Source organism: Montipora capricornis, chromosome 7, assembly GCF_036669925.1.
Source record: "Montipora capricornis isolate CH-2021 chromosome 7, ASM3666992v2, whole genome shotgun sequence".
Lineage (NCBI taxonomy): Eukaryota > Metazoa > Cnidaria > Anthozoa > Scleractinia > Acroporidae > Montipora > Montipora capricornis.
The window spans coordinates 43094042-43121436 of record NC_090889.1 but is presented as its reverse complement, the minus strand read 5'-3'; the positions used below and the strand labels follow the sequence as shown (position 1 = coordinate 43121436).

At 39.3% G+C, this 27395-nt stretch overlaps 1 long non-coding RNA gene and 1 pseudogene across 3 annotated transcripts in view; both read left to right on the top strand.

Annotated features, from left to right (window-relative positions):
* The first annotated feature begins 12702 nt into the window (after positions 1–12702).
* Positions 12703–27395, top strand: part of LOC138057994 (uncharacterized) — a 17362-nt gene continuing 2669 nt past the window's right edge. Inside the window, exons 1-2 of one of the 3 annotated variants that reach the window (XR_011133764.1) lie at positions 12703–13101; positions 13886–14006. This is a non-coding gene — a long non-coding RNA (uncharacterized lncRNA). Of the gene's footprint in view, positions 13102–13842; positions 14007–27395 lie in introns of all 3 variants that reach the window. The other 2 variants (XR_011133765.1, XR_011133763.1) reach the window with 2 other exon arrangements.
* On the top strand, positions 16402–17765 carry LOC138057993 (uncharacterized; annotated as a pseudogene).

The window sequence follows — 27395 nt, the reverse complement described above, 5'->3', positions numbered from 1 at the left end:
AGAAAATCCGCCCATTGGAGAGCACAGTGTCCGTTTCATACCGGACAACGACTAGCTGGCTGTCCAAGTCAAGTCGAAGGTGTAGCGATGTCCAATTTTGGTTTCAGTCCCTCTTAATTTTGTCGAAAGGCCATGATGAATGGGTTAAACTATGTGCCCCGGGATTTACCCTAAGTGTCATGCATATGTGTGATGATTACAACATTCCTTTGCGTGGTGTCCATCTAAGGTGAGCCCAAACTAAAATTCAGCCCAGCAGAAGAGAGAATTTGTTTCTGGCGCTATTTCTGAGCTTTTAGCAAATCGATGTGTTGAACCGCTTTTTTGTCAACATGAGATTGCTAATCCTCTTTCAGCATCTGTTCAAGCTTCAGGAAGAACAGATTTAAACTGGATTTGAGGCACGTAAGTTTTTGTCTTTAAGCAAAAATCTCTAGTGAGAAGATATTTCCACAGCCCTGAAGGTCATTTCTAAAGGTTTCTTTTTTTGTCCAGTTTTGACTTCGTCTGATTATCTTCACGTGGAAATTTTCTCTGATCATGACCGTAAATTCCTAGCTTTCTCCTGCGATTTTGGCAAAGGAAAAGTTTACGTATATCCAGTTTGCAGTAATATCTTCTGGCATATCATCCGCTCTGTACTTATTTACTTAGTTACTCAAGCTTTTTATTGACTTGGTGGAGAAGTAAAGGTATTTTATTTGTCTTTTTTCTTGATGATGGCTTAGGAGCTGGAGTTAACAATACGAAGCCAAGACCAGCAGTTTGTTATTTCTTTACTTATAAATGATATATCTTCTTCTATTCAATTACGTTTACGCCTGTTTGCAGTTTAACTTTGTTGTGTACAGAGGGTTACCTTGCAGGACTGCCCAGCTCTCCAGGAAGATCTGTATACTTGGTCGAAGACCTGGCAACTTACCTTTTTATGTATCTAAGTGCTTTCATCTTGGGATAACTCGTAAGAAAACTGATGTTGACTTTAAGGATTCTTTGAATAGTAAGCTTATTTCAAAAGTACCTCTTACAACCTATTTAGGCTTGTACATCACTGATAATCTATCCTGGAACTAGCATTGTGACAATATTTGCAAGAAGGCGAACTCAAGCTTCGGTCTCCTCAGAGGAATCTTATCTGGCTGTTCTCCCAGGAGTATATATTTTATTTTATTTCTTCATTTGTTTACTTAAGTGTTATTGTCTTAAACTTCTAGTATAGTTTTTGCTGTTGTAGAAGTATACTGATTAAGGATTAAAGATTAGAGACAGTTAGCGCTGACTTCCTTTAGTCTTTTTTTAGGACAAGTCCCAACGGGAACCGAAGGAAGTTATCACTTGGTTGGGTATTGCATTGGATACTTATGAAAAATGTATGTCTGACCATGTCTGTCACTGAGCTCAGAATCTCTAAGCTCAAAAGTCACATTGATACTATTCTACGAACGCAGGACAGTATGGCTGTTAACCCCGCCAGTTTTCTAGCCTCTATGGTAGGCCAGATTATCTTTTTTACCCAGCGTGGAAACTGCCGCTAGGATTATGTCAAGAGCAAATTGCATGTAGGCTGTTGTTTACGCCTCTCTATCGTGGTATGCCAATGTAATTTTAAAGGTTATGTTTTAACGTGTGATGAATTAGCGTTTTGGAAACTAAGTTAACGTCGATTTCGATTCTTAATTATAATTCGCCTTGGCTATCTCCTTCCTAACGATCCAGATTTGTTCATTCAGATGCTTTGGTTCAGGCGTGTGGTTTCTCTGTCCTTTATGTTAGTTAGGTTTTCCACCTATACTAGTTCCATAAAGAGAGCATCAAAATCTCGACGTGGAGAGAACTCATTACCGTCGATTAGGCTTTGATCAGTTGCATGGCTTACGGACTACACAAACGTTGTTAGTATTGTTCATTTCGGCACTCGTGCCTGAACTGCAGCGCACCACTGCCAAGGACGGATGATGTCGTTAAGTTTTCACGCTTTCCTTTTCCAAGTCTTTAGGTCGCTAGCCTCTTGCAGTCACACAGTTTCAAGCCGCAACTTTGTCTGCTAGTTGTGGCTTTTCTCGAATATTCACGCTTGTAATGTTACGTCGTTGTGCGGCCAAAACGTCCAAAATAAACCTAATGGTATATTTCGTTCGCGTCTGTTGCATGGTGAAGCTGAAATATGGAATTTCTGGCGATTGTGTGGTAACGAAAAAGCCTGAAATTGAATATTTCTACGTCACTAGAGCGACAGGGCTTGGGTTGCAGTAGGTGTTTGTGAGGGCCGGGATTACGGGTAGTGACTGGTGTATTTAAGCTAAGTACACCACGTGATTAGTCATTCTAGGTCCACACATTTTACCCGACGCAATTTTTCGAGATTTTGGACTTGCAAAGTTTTGTAGAACAGGTTCTCTTACAGGTCCATGTCTCTTACAGTTTTTGTGCGGCCTCCGTTTTTCAGTCCCGTCTGTTATCGTTGGACGGCTCTTTCGGTATTCATCTTTTAGAGGTTAATATCGCCAAATGAGTGCTTACGGCCATGTTTGCAACGTTATACAGGTGCTCAAGTGCTGAGCCATTCTAGACCTAAAATACGTTCAGTTCGACTGTTACGCTATTACATATCTTTAAACCCCGAAGTATTTGCGGCACTGCATTTGGTTCGGGGAATACGCTTCCATTTTTCCCACAGGGTTTTTGGTTTTTCGCACCTGGCAATGCCGCTAGTTTGTTTATTACATATCCTTTACTTGCTGAAACACGTTTATTTCAATTTATGTTCGCCAATAGTTATGGCTGTCCGCTAAGGTTCGCGCCTGTAATGTTACGACGGTAGTGGTGAAGCTGAAATAATCCTAAACCCTAAAAATAGATTTGAAATAATCATTATGCAGCTCGGGGATCATATTAATATTCCCTTGCTAAAAGTTAGGATTAATAGGGAAGACTCAAGCTGGAGGGTGAAAACATGTCTTTAGGTTAATAAATAACAATATTATTGATTTGTTCCATTATGGAAAGCATCTGCGCATTTTCTGGGCACATTCTCTGTTATCTCATTCATCAAGACCGTTAACAAGAAATGAAGTTTTAACAGGTCTGCGATGCGCACGGACATTTAGTATCTTACCTTGGAGCTAAATTAGTCAATCGAGACATATGGGTTTTAGAGAACAAGGAAACATGGCTAGTTTAAACTAAAAAACGGGAACAAAGGCAAAATATCTTAGGGAACAAGGAAACATTTTAGGGATCAAAAAGCTGAGAACAAGTTTGGAAGTAATTTCGGGAATCGAACAAGGGAACATATAAGCAAATTTTTTAAGGAACAGAGAAAAAAGGACCATCCCCCCTCCCCCTTCTCCTGGGAGGGCCTATATGTCACACAATCGAGCCATGTCTCTGTCACTGTTTTTCATTTGCTAAGATTTGGAGCCGGAAAGATTAAGGTAAAAAAAAAACGTGGTTACAATGTAGAGACTTAAATGCACCAAACAGTCGATATTGTGGTCGACTCATAAGTGTAATAACTAGACGATAGGTCTCAGATGATAGTAAAATGCAAATCGACTTAGAAGCTTAAATGAGCCAAACAATCGCGATCGTAGTGCGATTCGTTGGTGTGTTTCGACATCAGACCTCGGACCTCGGAAATCAACAACGCTTCTATTGCTATTGTTACTGAATCATGGCTGACAAGAGAAACCCCGTCGTCCAGTATATCAATTGGCGAATACAACATCTGCAGGAAAGACCGGAATAACCGACAAGGTGGGGGAGTTGTGGTATTTGTTAAGAATTATTTAAGATCTAAAGGCCCATCTGACTTAGAAAGCGAAGACAAGGAGGTGTTATGGCTTAAATTGTTTCCCCCAAGACTGCCAAGACCCTTTAGCTGTATCTTAGTTGCGTGCATTTATTTTCCACCTGGTAAAACCGCAGGAGAAGACAAAGATATGATAGATTATCTAACAAACAGTACGGACGCAGTTTTGAAAGACAATCCCTCTTCTGGAGTACTATTAGCCGGAGACTTCAACAAACTATGCCATCATAATTTATGTCGAAGATTCAACTTAAAAGCATTGGTACGTGCTCCAACCCGGGGAAATAATATCCTTGATCAAAATCTCACGAACATGGACAGTTTATTTAAGCATACGCTTCATCTTCCACCTCTTGGAAAATCGGACCATCAAAACCAAGATGTCAACAATCAAAACTTAAGCCTATCTAGCGAGAGTATAGAGTTTGTAAACAGAGTAACATCGCGCTACTAACTTTACGCTTGAATAACGAAAACTGGAATGAAATATTCACGGCTCATGACATTGATTTGAAAGTCAAATTATTCACTCAAACACTCTTGAACATCTTAGACGAGACTGTGTCTGTAAGGAAAATTCTGATGCACCCCAGTGATAAACCGTGGATGACTCCATACATCAAGTCCGAAATCAAGCGGAGACAACGAGCTTTCGTAGCCGGTGATACGCAGAACTATCAGGCACTGAAACTCAAGGTTATGGAATTGATCCATGATGCAAAATTAAAGTTCTACGTAAATAAGACCACAAATTTACGCTCCACTGACCCTTCTAAATGGTTTAAATCTATCTACCGTTTATGTGGTGACGGGGGAAGCGCAAATCAAGTTCCATCCTCAGAGGATCTTACTGAAATTGCTGAAAAACTCCAAGAAGCCTTCACTCGTCCATGGCACGATTTTACACCTACTATGGCCGAGGTTCAACCTGACGGTCTTTCAGTCTCTAGCCCTCGTCTACCAAGCATCGGACAGGTTAAAAATGTTTTAAAACAACTGAATGCCAGGAAAGCGACCAGAGCCGACAATATCCCGGCCTGGGTATTCAAGCGTTTTGCTGAGGAGTTAGCCGCATATCATCATATCATATCATATCATATATCTTTATTTACCCTCGGATTTTTAGAGTAGATTGGTGTAGCTAATTTCTCCGAGCATTTACCCTACCAACCATGACACATCACAGAAGACAGACCACAACACCGGGAACTACATGCCCTACTCTTTGCGACAAGTGTGTGGGTTCTTTTACGTCCCACAGGATTATGAACATTGAAGGGTTGTGAGACGGGACCTCCGGCTTATCGTCCTTATCCGAGAAGACTAGAGAGTCTAACCTTTTGTAGATGTAACACTGATTACAGTAACACATGATATCATTACCGCAAGTATTGTACAGAATAAATATCCAACCATGTATAAACACGCTTTGGTGAGCCCTGTACCCAAGGTCCATCCGCCTGAAAAAATCGAAAGTGACTTTAGATAAATCTCTGTACTGCCTTTTATGGCAAAAATTCTGAAAAAAAGTACAGATATCTCTAAACAAGGACAAGCTGTCAACTAAGAATAATCAACATGCTCTACACGCCTTTGCCCATGGGCGATCAACCATATCGGCGCTCATAAACAGCTCTCAGAATTGGTTCAACGACACTGATAACAAGCTACACGGAAGGAAAAGTATTCATGCATTGTTTGTAGATTTTAGTAAGGCGTTCGATCTTGTTGATCACTCTGCCCTTTTGAACAAGCTCAAGCAACTGAATATCAACACCAGTCTATGGCTATGGATCCAGAGTTTCCTGACAGATCGCACACAACAAGTGAAACTCCCTGGAGCTCTCTCTACAAAAAGTTCTTGCCCAGCCGGTGTCCCGCAAGGGTCTGTAATCTCACCGCTATTATTTAATATGTTTATCGATGACATCGATGATGCCATACCTGCTAACTTCCACGACCGAGTCCGAGTATGCAAATACGCGGACGACTGCACCTTCTATGAGTCTACCTCTACCAGCGACGAGTCTTATATGCAAGTTGTACTTAATAGTATACATGGGTGAACAACATCCAACCACATGCTAATAAACAGCAAGAATACAAAGGACATGTTATTGACCTTCAGAAAGTCACCTACTACTCCTGATAGTCTTCATCTTGGAAACTGTGAACGAGTCAATGTTTTTAAATTGTTGGGAGTCTGGTTTCAGAACGATCTCCGTTGGAATCATCACATCGAGGAGATGACAAAGAAGGCCAACAAAAGGTTATTCCTCCTGCGTGAATGTAGAAAAGCCAATCTTCCTAAAGACGTCGGAATTACACTTTACAACACAAAGATCCGCCTTCTATTAGAGTACGTGTCACCTGTTTGGGGAGGTTTATCTAACTATCTGTCTGAAGACGTCCAACGAGTTCAAGACCGTAGCCCTAGTATTATTGGCGTACCAAGAACTACCCTCCCTGCGCTTCATGAGAGAAGGAGCACTGCTACCAAACGAGAACTTGAAAAATTCTAAAGGACGAATCTAACCCAAATAACGTTTTTGTAAAATCGGCACCAAAAAATCAATATAATTTAAGATCTAGGAGAAGCACATATATCGAAGTGTCGGGAACCGACAGGCACCAACGTTCCTTCATACCAAGAGCTCTTATATATATTTATGAGTGTATATGTATATAGTTTTCAACAAATTATTACGATTATTACTTGTTATTTTTCTCGTTTTTTTAATATTGTATTGCCATTGTATTTTTCACTCAAGATGGTCAAATTAAGCGCATTTATTATTATTTATTATTTTATTATTTATTAATAATCAAACGAAAATCGCCTTGAGTCCATAAATATGAGAAACAACTAAAAATATGTTCAAAGGATAGAAAATGAACGTATCCGGTAGGAAATTCTCATCCCGACGTCGATAGATAGGACGGACATTATAGTGCATTAGACTAGCTAAATGGTTGAAATGCTGCCGAGAGGATAACAGATACTCAGTTATGCTTGGTTCGTTCTTACCAGAAGCTCATGACCTTGAAGCGTTAACTCTGTTTGAGAGCTGGGTTTTTTTGAGTTTAAAAACTTCCTTATTTGGATGTAACCTAGCCCGTGCATTTTCTCGCGCGTGCAGCTTCGATCTTATCTTTGTCCATATATGGGCATAAAATTGATATCCTACAAAAATCTCCAGCTTTGTTCCAAGGAAAAAATTGCAGGTTACACGCTTCAAGGTCATGTGCTTCTGGTCTACAAAACGTGGACCCCCAAACGGGACCCCCTTCCGGACCCAACTCGAGAAAAGAAAGGGAAAAATAGTTTGAGGATACGAGCATATATTTCTTGAGATGGTTTTAGAGACGGTGTTTAATAAGGACGCTTTCCATTTGACAGAACTGACCGGCCAGACTGGGCAAAAGGAAGGACTACCTCTACAACGCTTTCAAATTAACTCACTTCGAGGATGATATATACTCCTCCAGAAGAATACGAGGGATCATATTCCAAGCGTTCTTTCAAATTGTTGCATTTTCCTTGCAAACTGACTGGTCTGGCCGGCCAGTTCTGACAAAAGGAAAGCGCCCTAATTCAAAGATATTTTTGCCCCGGTTTACGATTATGCAGGAAATGTAGATCTTAACAAGTGTTATTGAAATCCAAAAAGAAAATTGAGGGTAACCAAGCATTTTCCAAAGATGATTCATGAATAATATTTGGAAAAATTAAAGGTCTAAAATACAAACAATGTATGGCGTTCTTTCTCAAATTGAAACTTAATTATCTGTCAAAATGCTAAGCTACCCCAGTTTTCTTTTTGGATACCCAGAGCACTTACTAAGACCTACTTTTTTCGGTTAGTTTTAAACTGTGCAAAAATACACTGGAAAATTTGGACCATTTACAGACTTCATAAAATGTCTGTAAATAATAAATTTACAGACTTTACATACATACATACATACATACATACATACATACTTTATTGACTTTCCCCAAGGGGCTTTTCAAAGACAATATTAACACAAATATATTCCTATTTACAATTAAAAGATAAAAGATAAAATTTTAAAAATTGTTAAAATATATAAGTATTAAATTACAGTTCTTTAAGTAATTTGGTCCTCAGGTGATTTTTAAAAACAGTGACTGAATCACACAGTTTAAGATTATAATCTAAAGAGTTCCATAAATTAACTATTCTGTAATAAAAGGTTCTTTGGCCGCTAGCGGTTTTAAAAAGTGGAATGTTCAACAATTAAGAGTTTCTGGTGCTACGACCGCTCACCTCGGCTCGCTTTAAAAATTTTGAAGACAGATATTCAGGGGCGTGGCCCGTCATACATTTAAAGGCCATTATAGCGCTTCGGTAATATAACTGGTTTACAACAGGTAGCCAATTGAGCTCTTTACGAATAGGCGTAATATGGTCATATTTACGCGCGCCGCTCACAATGCGGCAGGCGAAGTTTTGCACAGCCTGCAGTTTGTTAATATTACACTTCGACGTGTTTGCCCATACATTGGAACAATAAAATAATTTACTAAAAACTAAAGAGTTGATAATCGTCAGGAGTGTACGTTTGTCAAAAACATGCTTGACGCGGTTTATTTGGCCGAGGCAGGACATGCAAGAAGAAGCCGTTTTAATTATGTGTTCATCGTAAGTTAAATTAGAATCCAAAATCACGCCCAGGTCTTTAGCAGTGTCTGAAGGCATGATGTCCTTTCCCATAAAGGGAAGGGAATGAAATTGCAATTTTGCACGCATTTGCCTGCTGCCAAATATCATTAACTTGGTTTTGCTAGGATTAAGTAACAAGAGGTTATTGGAGCACCATTCTCCTATTTTAAACAGATCGTCTTTCAAATCAGTAATTGCATCCAGGTTGTCTTTTAGTTGAAAGGAAGTAATGAGTTTCGTATCATCTACGTAACTCTGGGTGCTGCATTTCTGTGGTATCGAGGAAAGATCATTCGTATATATGCTAAATAGTACTGGCCCCAAAATACTCCCTTGAGGTACACCACTGGTCACAGGCAAAGGCTCAGACAGCGTCGAGTGGATTCGTACTACTTGTTTCCTGTTGCTTAGGTAACTGCGAAACCATTGGAGAGTATGACTGGAGGTTCCGACATCTTGCAATTTTATAATTAATGTCTCGTGATTAACACTATCAAAGGCTTTGGTCATATCTAAGAGTACAACAGCAGTTAACTTCTTTTTATCAATAGCGTTAAGAATTGTGTCGGTTATTTCAATGACAGATGTTTCACACGAATGCCATTCCTTGTTACCGCTTTGAGTCTTTGATAGGGTGTCATTTGATTGCAGATATGAAGTGAGTTGATTATGTACAACCCTTTCGCAAACCTTAGATAAAACTGGTAGGAGTGATATGGGCCTATTGTTGTTTGCCTGTTCGTGGTCGCCGTCTTTTGGAATTGGTGTAACCTCAGCTGTTTTCCATTTTGATGGAAAAACACATGTTAGAAAGGATGCATTAACAATAGACGTGATTGTGTGAACAATTGGATTAAGACAATCTTGGATGACGCGAATCGGAATTTTGTCTATCCCAGGGGCCTTATTAGAAGGCATCATTGTTATTATACGTTCTATTTGTTTATAATCAATGGTACTCAGTGTGAACTGGTCTGAAAGGGCGTATTGTCTCGGTGTAAAATAATTCTGGTTAAGTGTTAGATTGCATTCATTAGCTAGGGATGTGATTTTGTCGACAGTACTCTGACCAATAGATACGAAGAACTGATTAAATTCGTCTGCAACAGTTTTGTCGTTCTTACTGAATATTCGCTGGGACGTAGATTTATTAGGGATGCAATGGCGGATTGCTTTCCAGATATTATTGGTGTTGTTTGGATTCCTCAGGATCTGTTCGGCAACAAATTCCTGTTCAGCAATTCTGATTTCCCGTTTTACTGCCTGTCTAAAATACCTGTAGGCAGTCCAGGATAGCGGATCATTTGTTTTCTTTGCTTTCTTACGCCAGTCATCCCTAGTCTTCATCAATCCGCGGATGTTATCTGTTACACATGGATTTGGTTAACCGCGTGCTTTAAAGGTTTTAACTGGAGCATGGCGGTCAAAAATCTCAGTAAATAGCAGATCAAAAGCATAAAGTTTATCCTCAACATCGTCGAAGACATCAACTATGGACCATGGTGCCAATGATACGTCGCTGTTAAAGTCGACAGGACTATAGTGTTTAAAACTTCTGGTTGTAATATAAACAGGCTTGGAGCGCGCTTTCTTCAATCTTAAGGTGACATAAACTAGGTCGTGGTCGCTAATTGAGTTTTCCATAACCGTGGCCATTTGAACTTGTTTTGTGTCCGATGCAAGGATAACATCTAGGATTGATTTCGAAGTCTCTGTAACTCGTGTTGGCGTAGTGATCAGTATTGATAAGTTATAGGAGCGACAGAAATTAATGAGGACTTTAGCTTCAGGATTGTTGCTATTCTCAAGTCTGCAGTTTAAATCTCCTAGTAGATAAATTGGCACATTAAACGACGAGGCGTAAATAAAGTTCTCTGTGAGGTCTGAATCGAAACAAGATAGGGGAGTGTTCGGTGGTCTATACGTTGTACAGACAATGAAAGACTTCATGTTCCTAACGTGGATTTTAAGCCACAGTTGGTGGAAGCCAGAGGCCGTGATAAAAGAGATGTTACTCAAGTACTCCGTCCTATAATTTCGTGAAACATAAGCACATACTCCGCCGCCATTTTTTGTCTGGCGGTCGATACGGTAGATAATGTAGCCAGGAATCTCTATCTCCAAATCTGAAACTGAACTATTGAGCCAGGTTTCGGATATAGTGAAGATGTCAAACTTGTTTTCCAGGACGGCTTCCTTTACAAGAACGAAATGCTCACGGCATTTAAGCGAGCGAACGTTAAGATGTGCTATTTTCACATTTCCAGTTGACTTTTTTAACTCGCTTGTAGTAGAGCAGTTTGGAGGTCTAGGGTTAAGTTCAATATCGTGTAGCAGTTGTATAATAGGTCTAAAGGCCGCGGTTGAATTCTCGTAGTAGGCTGTAGTAACGCTTGCTCGTTTGATTCTGTTAGTGACATTCACATGGGCCCGCCATTTTGTGATGTGTATCGTGTAAGGGTCGATATTCCAGTTTACCACTTTAACCAAGATGGAATGCGGGGAACATAGACCAAAGTACTCAGTAGTAAAAGGATAGTCTTGTTTGACTTTCTTCAAGTTATGGAGAAGGCACAAAAAAACATACGAGTCCAAAAAGTCGGGAGCTCAGAGACACACGTCCGCATGCCATGATGACTTGTGGATGACATGCATTCATGTTAGCACTTAACCCCATAAATATAAAATCTTTGTAAATTTATTTTACAGATATTTTACAGAGTTTTGTTGAGTAAAGCTTTATAAAATGTCTGTAAAATGTTTATAAATTATTGGAGCTACAACAAGAGGAAATACTTGAAATTTACAGACTTTATAAAATCTCGCAAAAATGTCTATAAATCGAAAATTTACAAAGATTTTACGCCGTTTTAATAGTTCGACTTGGATCAAGTCTTAGGCCCTGTTGATATGGAGAAAAGTTGTCCTCAGAAGATGGTCACCCTCCCAGCCGGGTCTTTAGCTAGCGTTTATGTGAGAAAAGAACTAACCTTTTTCCCTGAGTCAAGAGCTGCTCGGCTCAGTTTCGATCATCAGGAGACTGGGAAGATAGTACTTGTACATTCTCTCATCATCTTGCCTCGACCAAGTTGACTCCACTGAGCGAGCCAAAGTGTTTACATGGAATAAAGTTGGCCTGGCCAGGAGGGCGACCCTACCGTTGACAAAGGGTGACCCGGCTAGGTGGGTCTCCTTTCTAGCCGAGCCATTTTTTTCCCTCATGTAAACAGTTTAATAGTTAAACCGCATTTTATAAGGAAATGTAGGAAAAGTTGGCTGGTCCAGGGTAACTCCGGTAAGAGAGTGACCCTTCTTCCCGGGACATTTTTTCTCCATATAAACAGGTACTTAGGGCCTCACAAGATTAGACCGTTTTAATTGTTTACAACAATTGCAAAGGCCATAAAATCTATGTAAATTGACACAACCCGTCCATAGACTCTGGGAACGAGATCGGTTTGAATTATCGGTTTGTTTTTCGCGCGGGCTATCAATGTATGTGCTCTTCCTCTCTTTTTCCGTTGTTGGACGACCAAAATTGGATCTTTGCGATTCCTTAACAGTTTTTTTGTGTAAATTTCATGTAAATTGCTGGGATGAATCATGCAAATAACATGTAAATCAAGGCCTTTGTGATATAGGAGTCCCAGCACAGAATGAGATTGAGAAAGTAATTTAGGCTAGTAAGCAGACTTTACCATGCTCCTTGAAAAAAGAAAAAAAGATAACATTGGTGTTTAGCTGCCCAAATTAATCGTGCAGGTTTCAGTCAATTAACGTGGGTGCTTTCATAGCCCGTAGCTGCAGGTGAGAATTACTTCTTATGAAGTAATGCTCGAAAATCCGGCAGCCATATTTGTTATTCTAAATGATTAGTATCCAGTCTCTTGAGAAAAACATAAAAGGAAATCTCAAAAGGAACACACTTTCCCTCGTTCCATATTTTGATTGAGGAAATTTGCTCTGCACCTTTAAAGCAGAAAATTCTCCCCGGTTTTTCCACCCAAAATGAAAGCGCCCCAGGAATCGCACTGGGCTCGCAACGGGTTGTGATTGGATGTTGGCACAAAGAGAAGGATTGTGGACATTTCAAAATAATTACATGATGCAACAACTTTGTCCGCCATTATGAATTGCCCCGCCGCAAAGACTCTGGGAACGAGATCGGTTTGAATTATCGGTTTGTTTTTCGCGCGGGCGATCAATGTATGTGCTCTTCCTCTCTTTTTCCCTTGTTGGACGACCAAAATTGGATCTTTGCGATTCCTTACAACATTTTGCGTGGGTGAAATGGCACGCATTTCACCAAATAAACCCAGTAAACATCGACGGAATCCGGAAGAAAGGGCAACGACAATTCAGGTCAGATAATCAGCATTCGCCACAAAGATACACGCCAGTGACATGATTCAACCTCAGACAGTCTCCGAAAGGGTTAATCGGTGAAGACTTCATGGCAAAAATAGAGACCTTCTTCAAAACGTGAAGGAAGTTCTACGAACCTTCGGAACAAAGGGTGGCCTGGCCGAACAGCTACATTTAGCGAATGGGCGGGAAGATTCAAAAGATCCGAAAAGCAAAAGACTGCCGGAGGAGTTTTCGGTAAGTCGTCATCTTACTTACAAACCTGATTTAAGTTTAAATGGCTTAAAATTTTAAAGTTTTGTTCCCTTGTTCCCCGCCCAATTTACTTTCAAACTTTTACCCAGCTTTTTGCTCCCTAAAATTGTTTATGTCGCCTTGTTCCTAAGACATTTTGTCATTTTTCCTCTGTTCCCCAGTTCAAAATAGCCATCTTCCCTCGTTTCCCAAAACGCCAAGGAGGGCCTCAGCACAGTTATTACTTTTGCAGACCTACTCCCTTAGTAATTTCACTTTATATTGTATTAAGGCCATTTAAGGAAATAACAATAATAACGAATTAATAGGGAATTACATGTAATATATGGATCTCTGTATACCCAGCCCCTTATTTGCCACTTGCAGATGCCTTGTTCTTCAAACGATGCCACTACAAGAGCACAATAGTGGCCGGTTGTTCTGTAGTTACTCCCTTGTCACCTGTATAACTACATGTACCTTCACTGGTTTCTCATGCACGAGGAGCCAGAGCAAGCTAAATTTTGGACTGGGCGCTTAATAAGATTACTCCTTTGACACTAGATTTCACTGAAAGGTCAGTTAGACTTCAGAAGAAACCGCCTGGGAGATTATCTGGCTTTGGTCTCCCATTAATTGTCAATACCTCCGTCAGTCCCACCCAAATAAAGTATCTTGATGACAAATCTTATTTCCATCAATTTGACCAAAATATAAATTATCTAATTTCTTTGATTGTCCAAGATAAGGCGGTTCTGTGGACTTGATCGCTAGGTTATTGTTCCAGATGTGCTGCAACAGTATTTGCACAAGTTTCGACTTCCCGACTGGGTTCTTTTGAGGCCAGAATCCCAGATGAAGGGTGGCAGACAATGATGATAAATCTGACAAAATTAAGTGGAACAGGAGTAAGTACACAAAGCTTGTAGCTATTTTAATTGACATTCTTGTGTATTTGGGAGGTGAGCGGGAGGAGTTTAGTTTTTGAGGTCTATGCACAATCACAATCCTTTCAGGTGAAACCTGGAATTACTTCTTAGCGATCTAAGTGCACAGAAAAAGCAAGTTAAAGCATGGCCTAAAAGTTGATGCGAAAGAGTATACAAAATTAAATTTACAGCTATGCTATTTATAATTAATTGTGTAGCATATACCTGAGGTATACATGTCAGGGTTCTTGTTAAGAGCCGGTAACCGGTTATTTTTACCGGCTGTTCAAGTAAATGTTACCGGCTGTTTCACTGAAATATTTACCGAAATTACCCAACGAATGTTCGTCTGTTTAAAGGTGAAATTACATTGCGTTTATGGAAAAATATTGCTTTCCCCCTCCAAGTAATCCTGTGAAGATATCTGGCACATGTTATCGCTTCGAAAATATACCATTTGTTAAAGCAATCCATCTTGATTTTGCCAACTCATCCCTCGAAACGATGTCCGCCATGTTTCCTTCCCATTCCTCCCGCGGCCAGGGGAAACCCCCATAACCATTATTAAACGTTTACAACATGGCATCCACGCGTGGAAAACGACAGAAAGGTCTTTCGGAGTTTAGTTTTCAACCAAAGCGCCAGAAAAGCGGTGGTGAGTGAAAATCAATGAAATAGCATAACCTACTTTCCTTTTGCTGAGTATTAAATTAATTTAGCAGCCGCTGGCACGCGACAGCGATCGATACGAACGTCAAGTTAAGACTTGAGCTCGCCAGCCCATGCAGGGGCAGGGAACAAAGTTACCTGCTATTTTTGGTTTTTTACCTCCTGTGCAAAAACTTAGCAAGAACCCTGCATGTACAATCCTTAACTCACTGTCACACCATTTTACTTTGTAACCTCTTGGGTAGCATATACCTGAGGTATACAATCCATAACTCACTGTGTCACCATTTCACTTTGTAACCTCTTGGGTAGTATATACCTGAGGTATACAATCTATTAACTCACTGTGTCACCATTTCACTTTGTAACCTCTTGGGTAGCATATACCTGGGGTATACAATCCATAACTCACTGTGTCACCATTTCACTTTGTAACCTCTTGGGTAGCATATACCTGAGGTATACAATCCATAACTCACTCTTTCACCATTTCACTTTGTAACCTCTTGGGTAGCATATACCTGAGGTATACAATCTATTAACTCACTGGGATTTTTATGTTTCCCATATTTCTTACACTGGATGTAAGTACAACAAAGAAACAACTGATCACCTGAAAAGGCTGACAAAAATCAAATTTAATTCAAGGGCACCGAATAATTGCTGACACTGTTGTTGTCATGCAGTTTATAACTATCTACATGTATACTGACTTTCATTCAATGGGTGCTTTTGGTGTTTCGTATCATACCATTATAGGTTTATTTTCAGGCAACACAAGATCAGTTAAAGAAAGTCACGGTAATGTTTGTACATGTACATTATTGAAAATTACTCCTTTTATGAATGAAACAAATTTTCTGAACAAAATAGCTTTCAATGTCTACCCTATAGAGAATTCTTTACAGAGAGACAAACACTTGACATTGACAATTTTTGTTTAAAGTGCATATCCTATATATTGCACATGTTTTATTGTCTTTTCATCAGAGGAGAAAGAGGGAAGGAGAATTCGAGTGCCCTTTTTTTATAAGTTCTTCACTAGACCTAAAAGTTACTTACAAGTGCAGTGTGTCCGAGAAAGAATCTCTGTCGCAAATGTCCAGTATTTTGCTTGCGAATAGACATTGGGCCACCATATAAGTTGAAATTCTCTTCTACGCGACTACTCACCCTCTTCGCATTTAAGAAGACTTCTCGATCTGATCAGTGCTTGTCGTTACCCAATGACTGCCGGCACGCTGCCCAACTGAGGCAATTTTATCCTGCGCCGTCAAGCCAGTAAACGCGGAAGCTCATATCTCCTCATTGTGACGAAAACAGGGCCTCTCTTTTAGCGGTACTGCTGTTAGATTAAACAAATCCGCAAGCCTGGCAATATCGCATTTACTTTTGTTGTGAAATGAGGAGTTAAACATTAAAGTAACTGCCTGGTGTGTGACATGATGACGAGAAAATAATATAAACAGACATGGAACGATTCACATGAAGAATTAACTCTTTCGGTTCTACTGTTACTATTTTTATTCCTGTGTCATACTTCACTACGTGATCTTGATCTTAACAACTTTAATGAACAGTTACGGTGTTATTAGAGACATTTAGCACCAGGTTTTTCGGCGAAACCCTCTGACGGCGAACGCGAAGAAATCACGTGATATGGCTCTGAAGTGACGTCTGCGGTTTTGAACCGGTGTTTTCAACGCGAAGAGGTAGGTTTTCACGTAAGTCATTTACGGCAAAGTTTTTAGCCTCATATTTACATTTATGTCACGTACAAAGACACGAATCACTTAGAGTAAGTTCTTTTTTACATGTTAAAGTGAAAATTAGGGCGAAAGAACGGCCACCGATGTAATTGTTGTTGAATGAAAAATAACGCTGCTGCTGTTCACGAATTCAATATGGCGGCCGCAGCAAGTGAAAACATGTTCTCCTGGCATTTTGCTTTCGGTGGGATTGTTTGTTTAGTGTGATCTAACTGTTGTGTATGATCGGTGTCTGAGGTTATCCAAGGAATTTCCCCTGAAGAAACACTTTCTTTTCTGAAGTGGAGACATAATTACAAAGTGTATAGTATTAACCAGCAACAGTGAATTCTGCTCAAAAAGTTCAGGGCCGTAGCCAGTATGAGGCGAACCGAGGCACTTGCCTCTGAAAAATTTAAATTTGCGCTGTTTATTATTTTTGTGTACCCATTTCTGTGTCTTGGAGAAAATATTTAGCTGTGTAATTTCACATAAGATATTTCAGCATTTTTGTCAGGTTCCTGTGATAGACTGTAGCTTGAAAATGATTGTAAACATAACAGTAGCATATGTGAATGTCTTTCTTCTGATGGCTACTGCTTTGCTGGCTACTGCTTTGAAGTTCTTAGTTACTTCATTAGAATTCAATGGTTATAAGTGTTCATCATGCCATAATGTGAATTGAAAGACAACCACATTTGTATAATGGTGTGAAATGCTGCTTAAAGTTAAGAAAATAAAGCTTGCTGTTCAAAACACACTTTTAAGAGTTCTGACGCGTCAAGAGGAGTTTATATCTGATAAGGCCTTTTTAATTCTACAGTATGGCACCCTTTCGCTGGCCAGAAACACGCCACGACCTTGCATTGGCCAAAGAGGTTGCTCAGTACATGCCTGAGAAACCACAAGAATGGGAAGATATAGCCAAGCGACTGAGCGAGGCGTTTTCTACAGAGGAAAAACAAGTGGAACTTAAAGGGAGAGGTTGCAGAGAGAGAATGGACAGAATACTTGATAGGTACAAGGAGGAGAATGCCAAGGCTTTAAAGAGGTAGGAATTAACAGTCATTAAACCTCACAACATGTGAGGATTTCTGTTTTTGCTTATAAGAAATGTTTATTTTATCTTAAAGATCAGGCACAGAGGAGGAGTTTACTGAACTAAACCAGCTCTGTGAGGATATAATAATTATTAGCATTTAGGAGAGATACTGCTGAGTTGAAAAAGAAAGAAAAACAGGACAAGAAAAAGAAGGAAGAGGAGGACAGGAAAAAGGGGGAAGAGATGAGAAAAGCAGCTGTTGAAAGATTAGCAAGTTAATATTTAGAGAAGTAGATTATTTTAGTTTGTAGATAGCAGAGTTGCTGTGTTGGTATTAGTCCTGTTATTATGGAAGAAGTTCAGATACATGCTCAAGAGGTGCAAAAGGACTTGCAGGATATGTATAACCATTGATATTTTTGTAAGCCACTCACTCCGGTAACAACCTCTGATCCATGAATTTCCTTTATTTTAGAACGCCGTAGTGAGAAGTCAGTCAGTGAGTCTGATACTTCAGATACTGCTGGAAGTGATAGTGATCAGAGCACAGCTACAAAAGGTATGTCAAGTAGGAATTTAAAATATTCCACAGATTAATGGACTGCATCAGTTTAAGGCAAAATCAGAGCCATTAATTTTTCATACAGGCACTAAAGACAACCTACATGTATGAGTTTCTAAGTAAAGTGTATGCAAGACTTGAACTGGCCATTTAGCTTGGCACTCTTTGTGGTCTTTGTTCTTTGTTAAAGTCTATAAGGCTACTCCCTTTGTACTTATAAGATAGCCAAAAAGGTTTATAAAATAGGAATCCACAGGAACAAACTGCCTTAATCAATTGGGATGCATGTCTGTGCCAAACAATTAGTCATTCCAGGGCTAGTAAGTCATGTAAGGTTAATGTATGTTGGGGTTCAATTTTATCCTTGGTTGAAGTATTATTTTATTTGTTTGTGCATATCAAGTGTTTAAACAAAAGAGAGTAAAACAAACCAAGGATCACATAGAACTATAACACATCTTTATCCAGTTTCCAGCTGAGCATATCCTCCTGTTAATTTGTGTGGCTAACATGGTGTCCATTGGCAGGAAAAAATCTACAGTAGATGATTGAACACACATCTCACCCAATTCAGAACTAAGATTGTCTTCTCAAATACATTGAAATTAAGAAGTTGTAACATATTACAGACAAAGGAAAGTATTCCCTTTTTGCGACTGCAAGTATTCAGAATTATAATCATCACTTATGCATAAAAATATTTTGTTTTCACTGATCGTTGCTAAAATTAAATTATGTAGGTCGTCCAAAAAAGAAGACCAAGCGTCGCTGTAGCAAGTTGTCTGCAATGGAGATGTTAGCTAATAAATATACCCAAAAAGCAGAATTTAAAAAGGAGGAGCTTGATGTAAGGAGAATGGAACTTGAATTTGCCAAAGAGAAGTATGCTGCAGAAGCAGAGGAACGAAGAGCTAGAGTGGAGTTGGAAATTGAAGAAAGAAGGGCTCTGCTGTCCCTGTTAAAAGATCGTTGTTGAACCTGAGCTGCTGATTTTCAGAAAATGTTTTCTTGACATTCATGTTGATCTTGGTTCTCTTTCTTCATTATTAAAAAAAAAAAAACAACAACAACAACAACAAAAAGCTTTCATTTTTTAGGATTTTACACAACCATTTATAACATTCAAATTACGCAGAGAGGTTATAGCCAGGACCATAAATGAATGTTTTATTGATGTTACATGTGCCTTGCTCGATTTGCTCGGAGCATAGTTCTATTAAAAATACACATATTTCTTTCCTTAAATATCTTTTGTATTTTACACTGTAGTTTGAAGGTTATGCACTACTGTCAGAAGCACAATCTCTTGAAAGATATCTTTTAAACCACTAGACTAGTGGTTTGAAAGATATCTTTCAAGAGATGGTGGTTCTAGGTTAAAGTAGGTGCTTGTTTGGGACCCATACAGGCATGTGTGGCAGTTCACCAAGATAGAAGCAACTAAATAGTACTTTCCAACTGGCTGAAGCAAAACTCTCAGGTTTTTTTTGAAATCCATGAAGGCAAAGTTTTGGCATATTTTGCCAAAGCCCCACTCAACACATGTTCTTACTTTGCTCATTTGAGTGTTGAACAACTGCTCATCATTTGTCAATCGGACTCCACGAAATGGTGCTAGAATGTTGCGGGTTATTCCATATGCAGGGTCACCATATATGACATATGGTTCTCCCGTCGGTGTCTGAAGTCTTTCAAGCTTATCAGCAAGACCACTGACCCCAAGCATAAAGGCATCATGCCTTCGTCCCTCTATGGGGCCAAACATGTGAGCAATAATGCCATTTGGTGCTTGTACTGACTGAAAGTGAACATGTACTTGTATTAAAATACATCCTATTTATTTAGTTCTTATTAACCGAGCGGGAGGTCTGTATGGGAGAATCTCGACCGAGGTCGCCAGTACAGACCGAACGCAGTGAGGTCTGTACCAGCGACCGAGGTCAAGATTCTCCCATACAGACCGACCTAGCTCGGTTAATAAGATGTTTATTATATGGCCAAACAAGAACAATTTAATTCGTTTAATGTAACTGGTTTGTACTAACTGACATTTTGCTTGCGAACGGCGATGAGTGACGATGACCTGAACTTAATTCTGTCAAAGTTTGCTCGTCATCCTCTCTTTTGTCATCATGCTGTTTGGCACTTCCATAAAGAAATATTGGTAGAAGAAAATACTCAATATTTTTGCATTTTAGTAGGCATCTTTTCACCGCAAAACATTATCGGTCTAGATGCCGGTCTAGATGAGAAAATCTAGACCGCGGTCAATATCGATTTTAGCCAATCAAATTCGTCAATTTGGTAGTTCCCAGTCCTTGTGGGACAGAGCCATATAATAATAAATCTTAATAACTTGAAAGGGAAGGGAGGCATGTTCATACAAAATCATAATCAATTTTAAGGTAATATGCAAATACAGACAAATAATAAGGAACGTTCTTTAGGCCACAACCAGACCAAAAGGTTGATAAAAAGTCCAATAACCCCTATACAATGCTTTGTCAACTCCAAGAAAGTCTCCCCCCTTCCCAGAAAAGGGTCTCGCACAACCCTGTCACTGGAAGTACCTCCAACCCTTACATAGATAAAAACACTCTGTCCTTAATAACAAGTTTCACGTACTCTGCTGCAGATACTTTACAGTAAGGGGCTCAACACTTAAAATATATCAGCTTTTTCTCTGACAAAAAAAGGGACCTGGCTACCCTTTTCCTGCATCAAATTGTTGCCTCTTAGGGCTGGTTTCCATATTCTGTAACTCTCTGGTCGCCTTCGTTTTCTTAAACCATGTGTTCAGGTTATTTAAGATAACCATGCACGGGAAAAATGCTTATGGGACACAAGATTATCCAGACAACAAGGACAATGGCGATCACCTAGATATAACTGAGGTGTATACGATGGTCTAACGGGGCTCAAACCAAAAACAATCCACACACCTGAAATTTTAAACAATGTGTTCTCTTGTGTCCACTGAACATAATTCTCTGATTTCTTATAGGGCGTGCAATAGGCCTTGGTGCCCCATCAATAAACCCCCAGCACTGGTGTAAGGGGGCACCTTTTGCTTCAACTGCCTGAGAGAACAACTCTGGATCTAGCCAAACTAGGTCTAATGACGTGAGCAAATGATTGAACCGCGCATAGATATCATCCATCACCTACCATAGAGAAATAAAAAAACAATCATTACATGGATTTTGTAATAAAAACTAACGATAAAAAGTCACGAAGTTTCGACCCCTCGGATTCGAAACGTCGTGACTTTTTATCGTTAGTTTTTATTACAAAATCTATATCTAAAAGACTTCTGATTAAGATAATCATTAAATGTTTTGGCAATTACACAAGTTATCTCTGCCTACAGTAATTAAATTTGCACAGGGTTGCTTGATTTTTGACTTCGAGTGTGACTATAGTATTGTTTTATTGTTTCATTGCTTCATTACTTTGTTGAAAATAAGACTGAGTTGAGGTTCATCCCTTCCGAACACTGGAACAAGGTCGCACCATCGATTGGGGTACACAAGTCTTCTCAGTAGAATCATGAGGGCTTCCATTCCTGTACACTTGGTTCTTTGTACACATTCATAATATGCTGGTAATTCCAATGCATGTAACAGGCGTTCCATGTCTTCTTTTTGAAACCTGTGGATGACATAATACCATTCAGGACCCCAGTATCCGTGCACAAAATAAAGGAACAGTTATGCACAAAAGCTTAATACTTTCCTAAACATGGCTTCACACTGTGCATCACTAAGGTCGATCAGCTTTATCCGTGGAAAGTCCAACTTAACGGTTGAAGGGAACATTGTATCGACGAGAAGCAAATCTAAGTCGTCACCGTCGCTACTACTACTAGAGTCATCACTGCTGTCTTCATAGACCATCACCTCAAGAATGTCATTAAAATCGTGTCTAAGAGGTAAATCACATTGGAACTTGAAAACAGTGTTAAATTCTGAAAGCGACTATAATTGTTGTGGCATAAGTTGTAAGTGTTCAGACGTTACCTGGCACCTGCAGCCGCCATTTTGAAGTGTTTATAACCCCAAATTCCTTGCGTTTCTTCCCGTTTTGACTTGACGGAACGACCCTTTGCTAAAGTACTTTGAGGATTAAACCTCAAACGGCAAACGTCAAACCTCAAACTGCAGTCTCACGTCAGCCGTGATAACGAAAAACGTGGTGCTAAATGTCTCTAAAGTCAATTTTGGTGCCGACGGCAAACGGGAAACCTCAAACCGCTAGCAGCCGTTTGCCGTTTGCCGTAAACGCGATGCTAAAGGTCCCTATTATTATTCACGTGTGGTTTGGGATCACGTTGCTTTTTCACACCTTCGTTCCTGGACTGTGAGAAAAAGTATTCTAGGAATTTAACCTTGCGTTCAAATTTCTTTGATGGGCCGCGCAAAAATTTGGCCGGCTCTGGCTCCTTGTGCAAACAATGTCACATGTTCAGTAATGTGAAGCCCTTTATACCAAGTCATAAAAAGATTTAACCAATCAGTCAATAACTGCACAGCATATATTCGGCTGTATTCCACATTGCTTGTGCAGGGTGATACAGTATGTAACTATTTCCTATGACATGGTATGCAAGCTTTCTCGCTTGTTACTTGTCACTTGCTTGTTTGCATGTACATGTATGTGGGCCTTAACAAAAAAAAATTCAGTTGTCTTCTGGGGTATTCCATAGTAGACTACTCAAAAGCATTTGCATTACTAGCATTTTTCATGGAACATTGATAAAGCTACTGGTAAAATTTACTGCTTGTAAGAGCACTTATTACCGCCTGCAAATACTCAGAAGTCGCTTATCCTTTGCAGAACCTCCAACATTAACCAATTGCTTTACCGGTGTGAAAAGGTGCCATACCTGTTGCGCTGAAAACTAGGGAGAACCCTGTACATGTACTGTTATGTAGTAGAGCTAGCCATCTAAATATACCAATCATATTTTGATGCAGTTAATATTGCAATTTCTCCCACCAAAACCTCAAATTTTATTTGATGAGTACTTCCCGTACGAAAATTTGTGGCCTGAATGAGCGAGATTCGGGCCCGATTCGGGCCATAAAGCTGTTTTTAAGGCAAGAACTGAGCGAGACAAAGCGAGACAACCATTTTGTCGCGCTTGTGCGACTGAGCCAGACATTAGTTTGGTTCGATTATCGCCGATAGTGTGGCGTGAGTGAGCGAGAAACAGTGAAACCCCAGTTTATTCATTTACGCCGCAGTAACGAGACATTTGTCACGCTGTATTATCGGCGAAACTCAGGCTGCTCACTTGTTATTCGATACATAAATGCTTCCTACTTGTTATTCGATAAGAAAAGATTAGTAGAAATAGATCAGGGAGTACTCAAAAATGCAAATCAGTTACTTAACTCTGGCTGTCGTTCTAGTGTATTATATTATTTGCTGCATTTCTGTACGTGTAGTCCGTCCCTGGGTAAAAAGTGAGCAAACCATTTTTTACCGCTCTGAATTTTGAGCTAAAATACGTATATGGCTGGATATTTTTTCCAAGTGATACATTTAGCGTGATACCCACCCGCATCCGGAGAGGTAAGTTCAAATAGCTTAGCACGTTCAGGAGAAGCAATCTACATGTACATGTAGCTACCTCAAGACAGCATTATCCTGCTTGCCCAAAACGGAGAATAATTTTTTAATGATAGGAATTGCTTGTCGCTGGACGGAAAACCTTTAATAGGGAAGAGCAATGTTTGAGTTTTGGCTATCGATAATTAAATATTTGTAACCGCTTTTGGCGCGCGTTTCAGTTTAACGTAACTGTGCATTTCACCAAACATCTGAATCTCTACACATATGCAGAGCTTTTTCTTCCCATTTAGGACAGTAATCAACAAGATCAAAACGGCATTTATTTGCTCTAATTAACATTGCTGGAAACAATTTTGTCTTTTATGAAATAGATTTTAAACAATGTATGAAGATTTAAAATAAATGAGAAACTAGAAACGACCTCGCTATCTGATCACAGTGGAAACCTGGCTACTAACATGCCTACCTTATTATGGACACTTTGAATGACTTCAGTCGCATTTCGTTCTATGCTAAAAGCTGGTACATTCTTTTTATTTAAGTTACCTTAAACTGAAACATGTTTCTGTCTTACATGACTGTCCACGCAATGATGACAAGGGTCATGTTTACTGCAGTTGGTCTCGGTCGAGGATCGTTCGCTTACTTATTGGCACGGAAACTAAAGATAGTATCTTTCGAATAAGGATAAACTCAGTCTGTTAACCCTTTGGTTGTAACCACTAAAAATGTGATACAAGAATTATTTTGTCGATACACATTTGTTATTTTGCTTCCAGTATCAAAACAAGTCCACACTGTCGCCGTAAGTCACGCAAACAAAAAACAGTGGTACTGTCTATTGGGGTGGGGGGAGTGGCAGGCAGGGGATTTTCTAGTTTATAATTTATAATGGCACTATTAAAGTAGGCATAGTTTCAATTATGGCCTATTTTGTTTCTGTTTATACTGATTTCAATGTTTCTTATAAATAATGCGTCAAAGTACCAGGATAGCGCGATGTACCCTCACCCCTTGACAGATGATACTTCATATCCTCATTGTAATAAGCTGAGAAATACGGAGAAACTTACAGAAAATCACTTATGTCTTACATGTAAAACTATTCAGTCCCCTATCAGGCATCATAATAAAATTGACCATCTACGGGCATCCGTTTACTGTTTGCGTGACTTGCGGCTAAATTCTGGACTTGTTTTTGAAACTGGAAGATGTGTGCTGACAGAAGAATGCGTGTATCACATTTTTAGTGGTTACAACCAAAACATGGACTCTTGCTATAACCAAAGGGTTAACAGACAGAGTTTCTCGTTCTCCGAAAGACCCTATCTTTAGTTTCCGTGCCAATAAATGCCACTTTTTTTTCTGTCGCGCAAGGTCGCACAACATTCAAGCTTCTCATGGCGTTATGTCTGTTTAAACTTAATCGTGTGAGGAAACAACATACAGCGCCCAAATCTTTGAGTAGCGGTAAGTTTTCCCGGGTTTCTTTGCCGTAATTACCGCTATTAACAAAGGGTCTTAGTTTTCGTACGAAAACTAAGAGCTGGGTTGTAGTTTTCGTACTACGAAAGCTAAGACCAGGTCTTAGGTCTTAGTTTTCGTAACACCCGAAATTATAAGCCATAAACTAACGTCACGCCCATAAAAATGTATTGTTCATTAGCGTGATTTTTGTTTTTTTATGGACCTGAATCTCGCCCGTTTATCGCTCAGAATATCGTCCAAATGTCAGAGTAGTACAAATGTCCCGCTCCATTCTCGCTCATTTATCGTTCAATTTTTATCGCTCCTGTCAGCCTGATTATCGTCAGGCTCTGTATCGCTCATCAGCGAGACTTTTTATGGCCCGAATCTCGCCCGCGTCTCGCCCAGAATTTTCGTACGGGTTAACCCATTCATCCCTGAAGAGGCCCCCCTTGAGGAGTAAAATCATCTGGCATTAGACAGAGTAAAATCTATAAGTGTCACTCAGGAGGGAGCGGGTTGTTAATCTAATAAGCCATTTCCGAGTTCATGTCTGCCTCCTCTTCAAAGCGAGTCTAAGTGCGAAGTTTTTCTCCTGAAAATTAGTTTTCATTCATATGTAAAGTAGAGCTAATTACCATCACAAAGACTTTGCACTTAGACTCGCTTTGAAGAGGAAGCAGACAGGAACTCGGAAATGGCCTACATGTATTCATAACAATACACAAAAAGCCATCTTGAGGAATTTTTATATCTCAAAACTTTTGTTTTAAGAGACAATTTTTGGCATGATTGCTCCACTGTTTTAATTGGATATGGGAAATCTCACAAGCTAGTGCTTTGAGTTCTTTATGCCCAGGCACCCTCAAAAAAACAGCAAATTTATGAGTGAAATACAAAATTTGTTTTGAATTGTACCCTTCAAACACTAATTCAGACATTATCAATAAAAAGGTACGAAAATTTCAACAATAAATAATTATTATTGATTTTATTACATGTACAAAATGGTCAGTTTGGTAAGGTGGACACTTTGGGATGTTGTCACAGGCTTCCATATAAGTTTGTAAGCCAGGGTATCAACAAGGAATTCCAGCCGGTCAAATTTCCACAGCTCCTACCATAACCATTATGTCGGGTCATGAAGCTGACCTTGTAGGGTTTTTATATAATATTATTGCGTTCAGGCTTGTTGGATATGAAATAACCAGTCGAGCATGGAAAACAAAGTTGACCAACATATCCTAGTAGTGATAATGATAATGATAATAATAATAATAATAATTTGTGAAGCATAATTTAGCTTGTTATGTGGAGCCAAGCTAATAAGCAAAAGATCATTAGGATAATTTGTCATTTGTTTTGTTTGTTAGTTTGTATATTTTTACTAAACCGATTGACTCCTGGGAGTTTACTCTGTGTAATGCCAGACGATTTTCTGATGATTTTGTACTTTGCAACCACCTCATAGTCCATACCTTGTCACGGTGGGGTTGTTTGTGTACCTCAATGCCCCGGAGCTAGCCCAATGAGAAATTCAGCATAGGAAAGTGCTGTTTGTTGTTTTTGAGTAGAGATCAGACTGAAACAGACTACATACAGTGTATATGTAATAGACAGAATACAGCCTTAGGCTACTAGCTGGATACCAGACCTGAAGTACATTGATCAGTTTCAATGTAATCTTTAAAAGTATCTATAATATTAAATTCTTATTGCAAAACAGATTGCATTTTCAATAATTTCTTGTATGTGATAGTCTGTTTTTGACTTTTGTTATCAAAAGGCACAACCAGTCTCTTTTTAACCATTTTTATTTTACCCTAACGAGTTCTGTCTCTCTCGGGTAGTCAGTCCAGTTTGGACTGTTGTTATCTGAAGGCAGAACCAATTTTGTAATAATTATTATTTTGTACTAATGAGTTCTGTCTCTCTTGGGTAGTCAGTCCAGTTTGGACTGTTGTTATCTGAAGGCAGAACCAATTTTGTAATAATTATTATTTTGTACTAATGAGTTCTGTCTCTCTTGGGTAGTCAGTCCAGTTTTGGACTGTTGTTATCTGAAGGCAGAACCAATTTTGTAATAATAATTATTAAATGTACTAATGAGTTCTGTCTCTCTTGGGTAGTCAGTCCAGTTTGGACTGTTGTTATCTGAAGGCAGAACCAATTTTGTAATAATTATTATTTTGTACTAATGAGTTCTGTCTCTCTTGGGTAGTCAGTCCAGTTTGGACTGTTGTTATCTGAAGGCAGAACCAATTTTGTAATAATTATTATTTTGTACTAATGAGTTCTGTCTC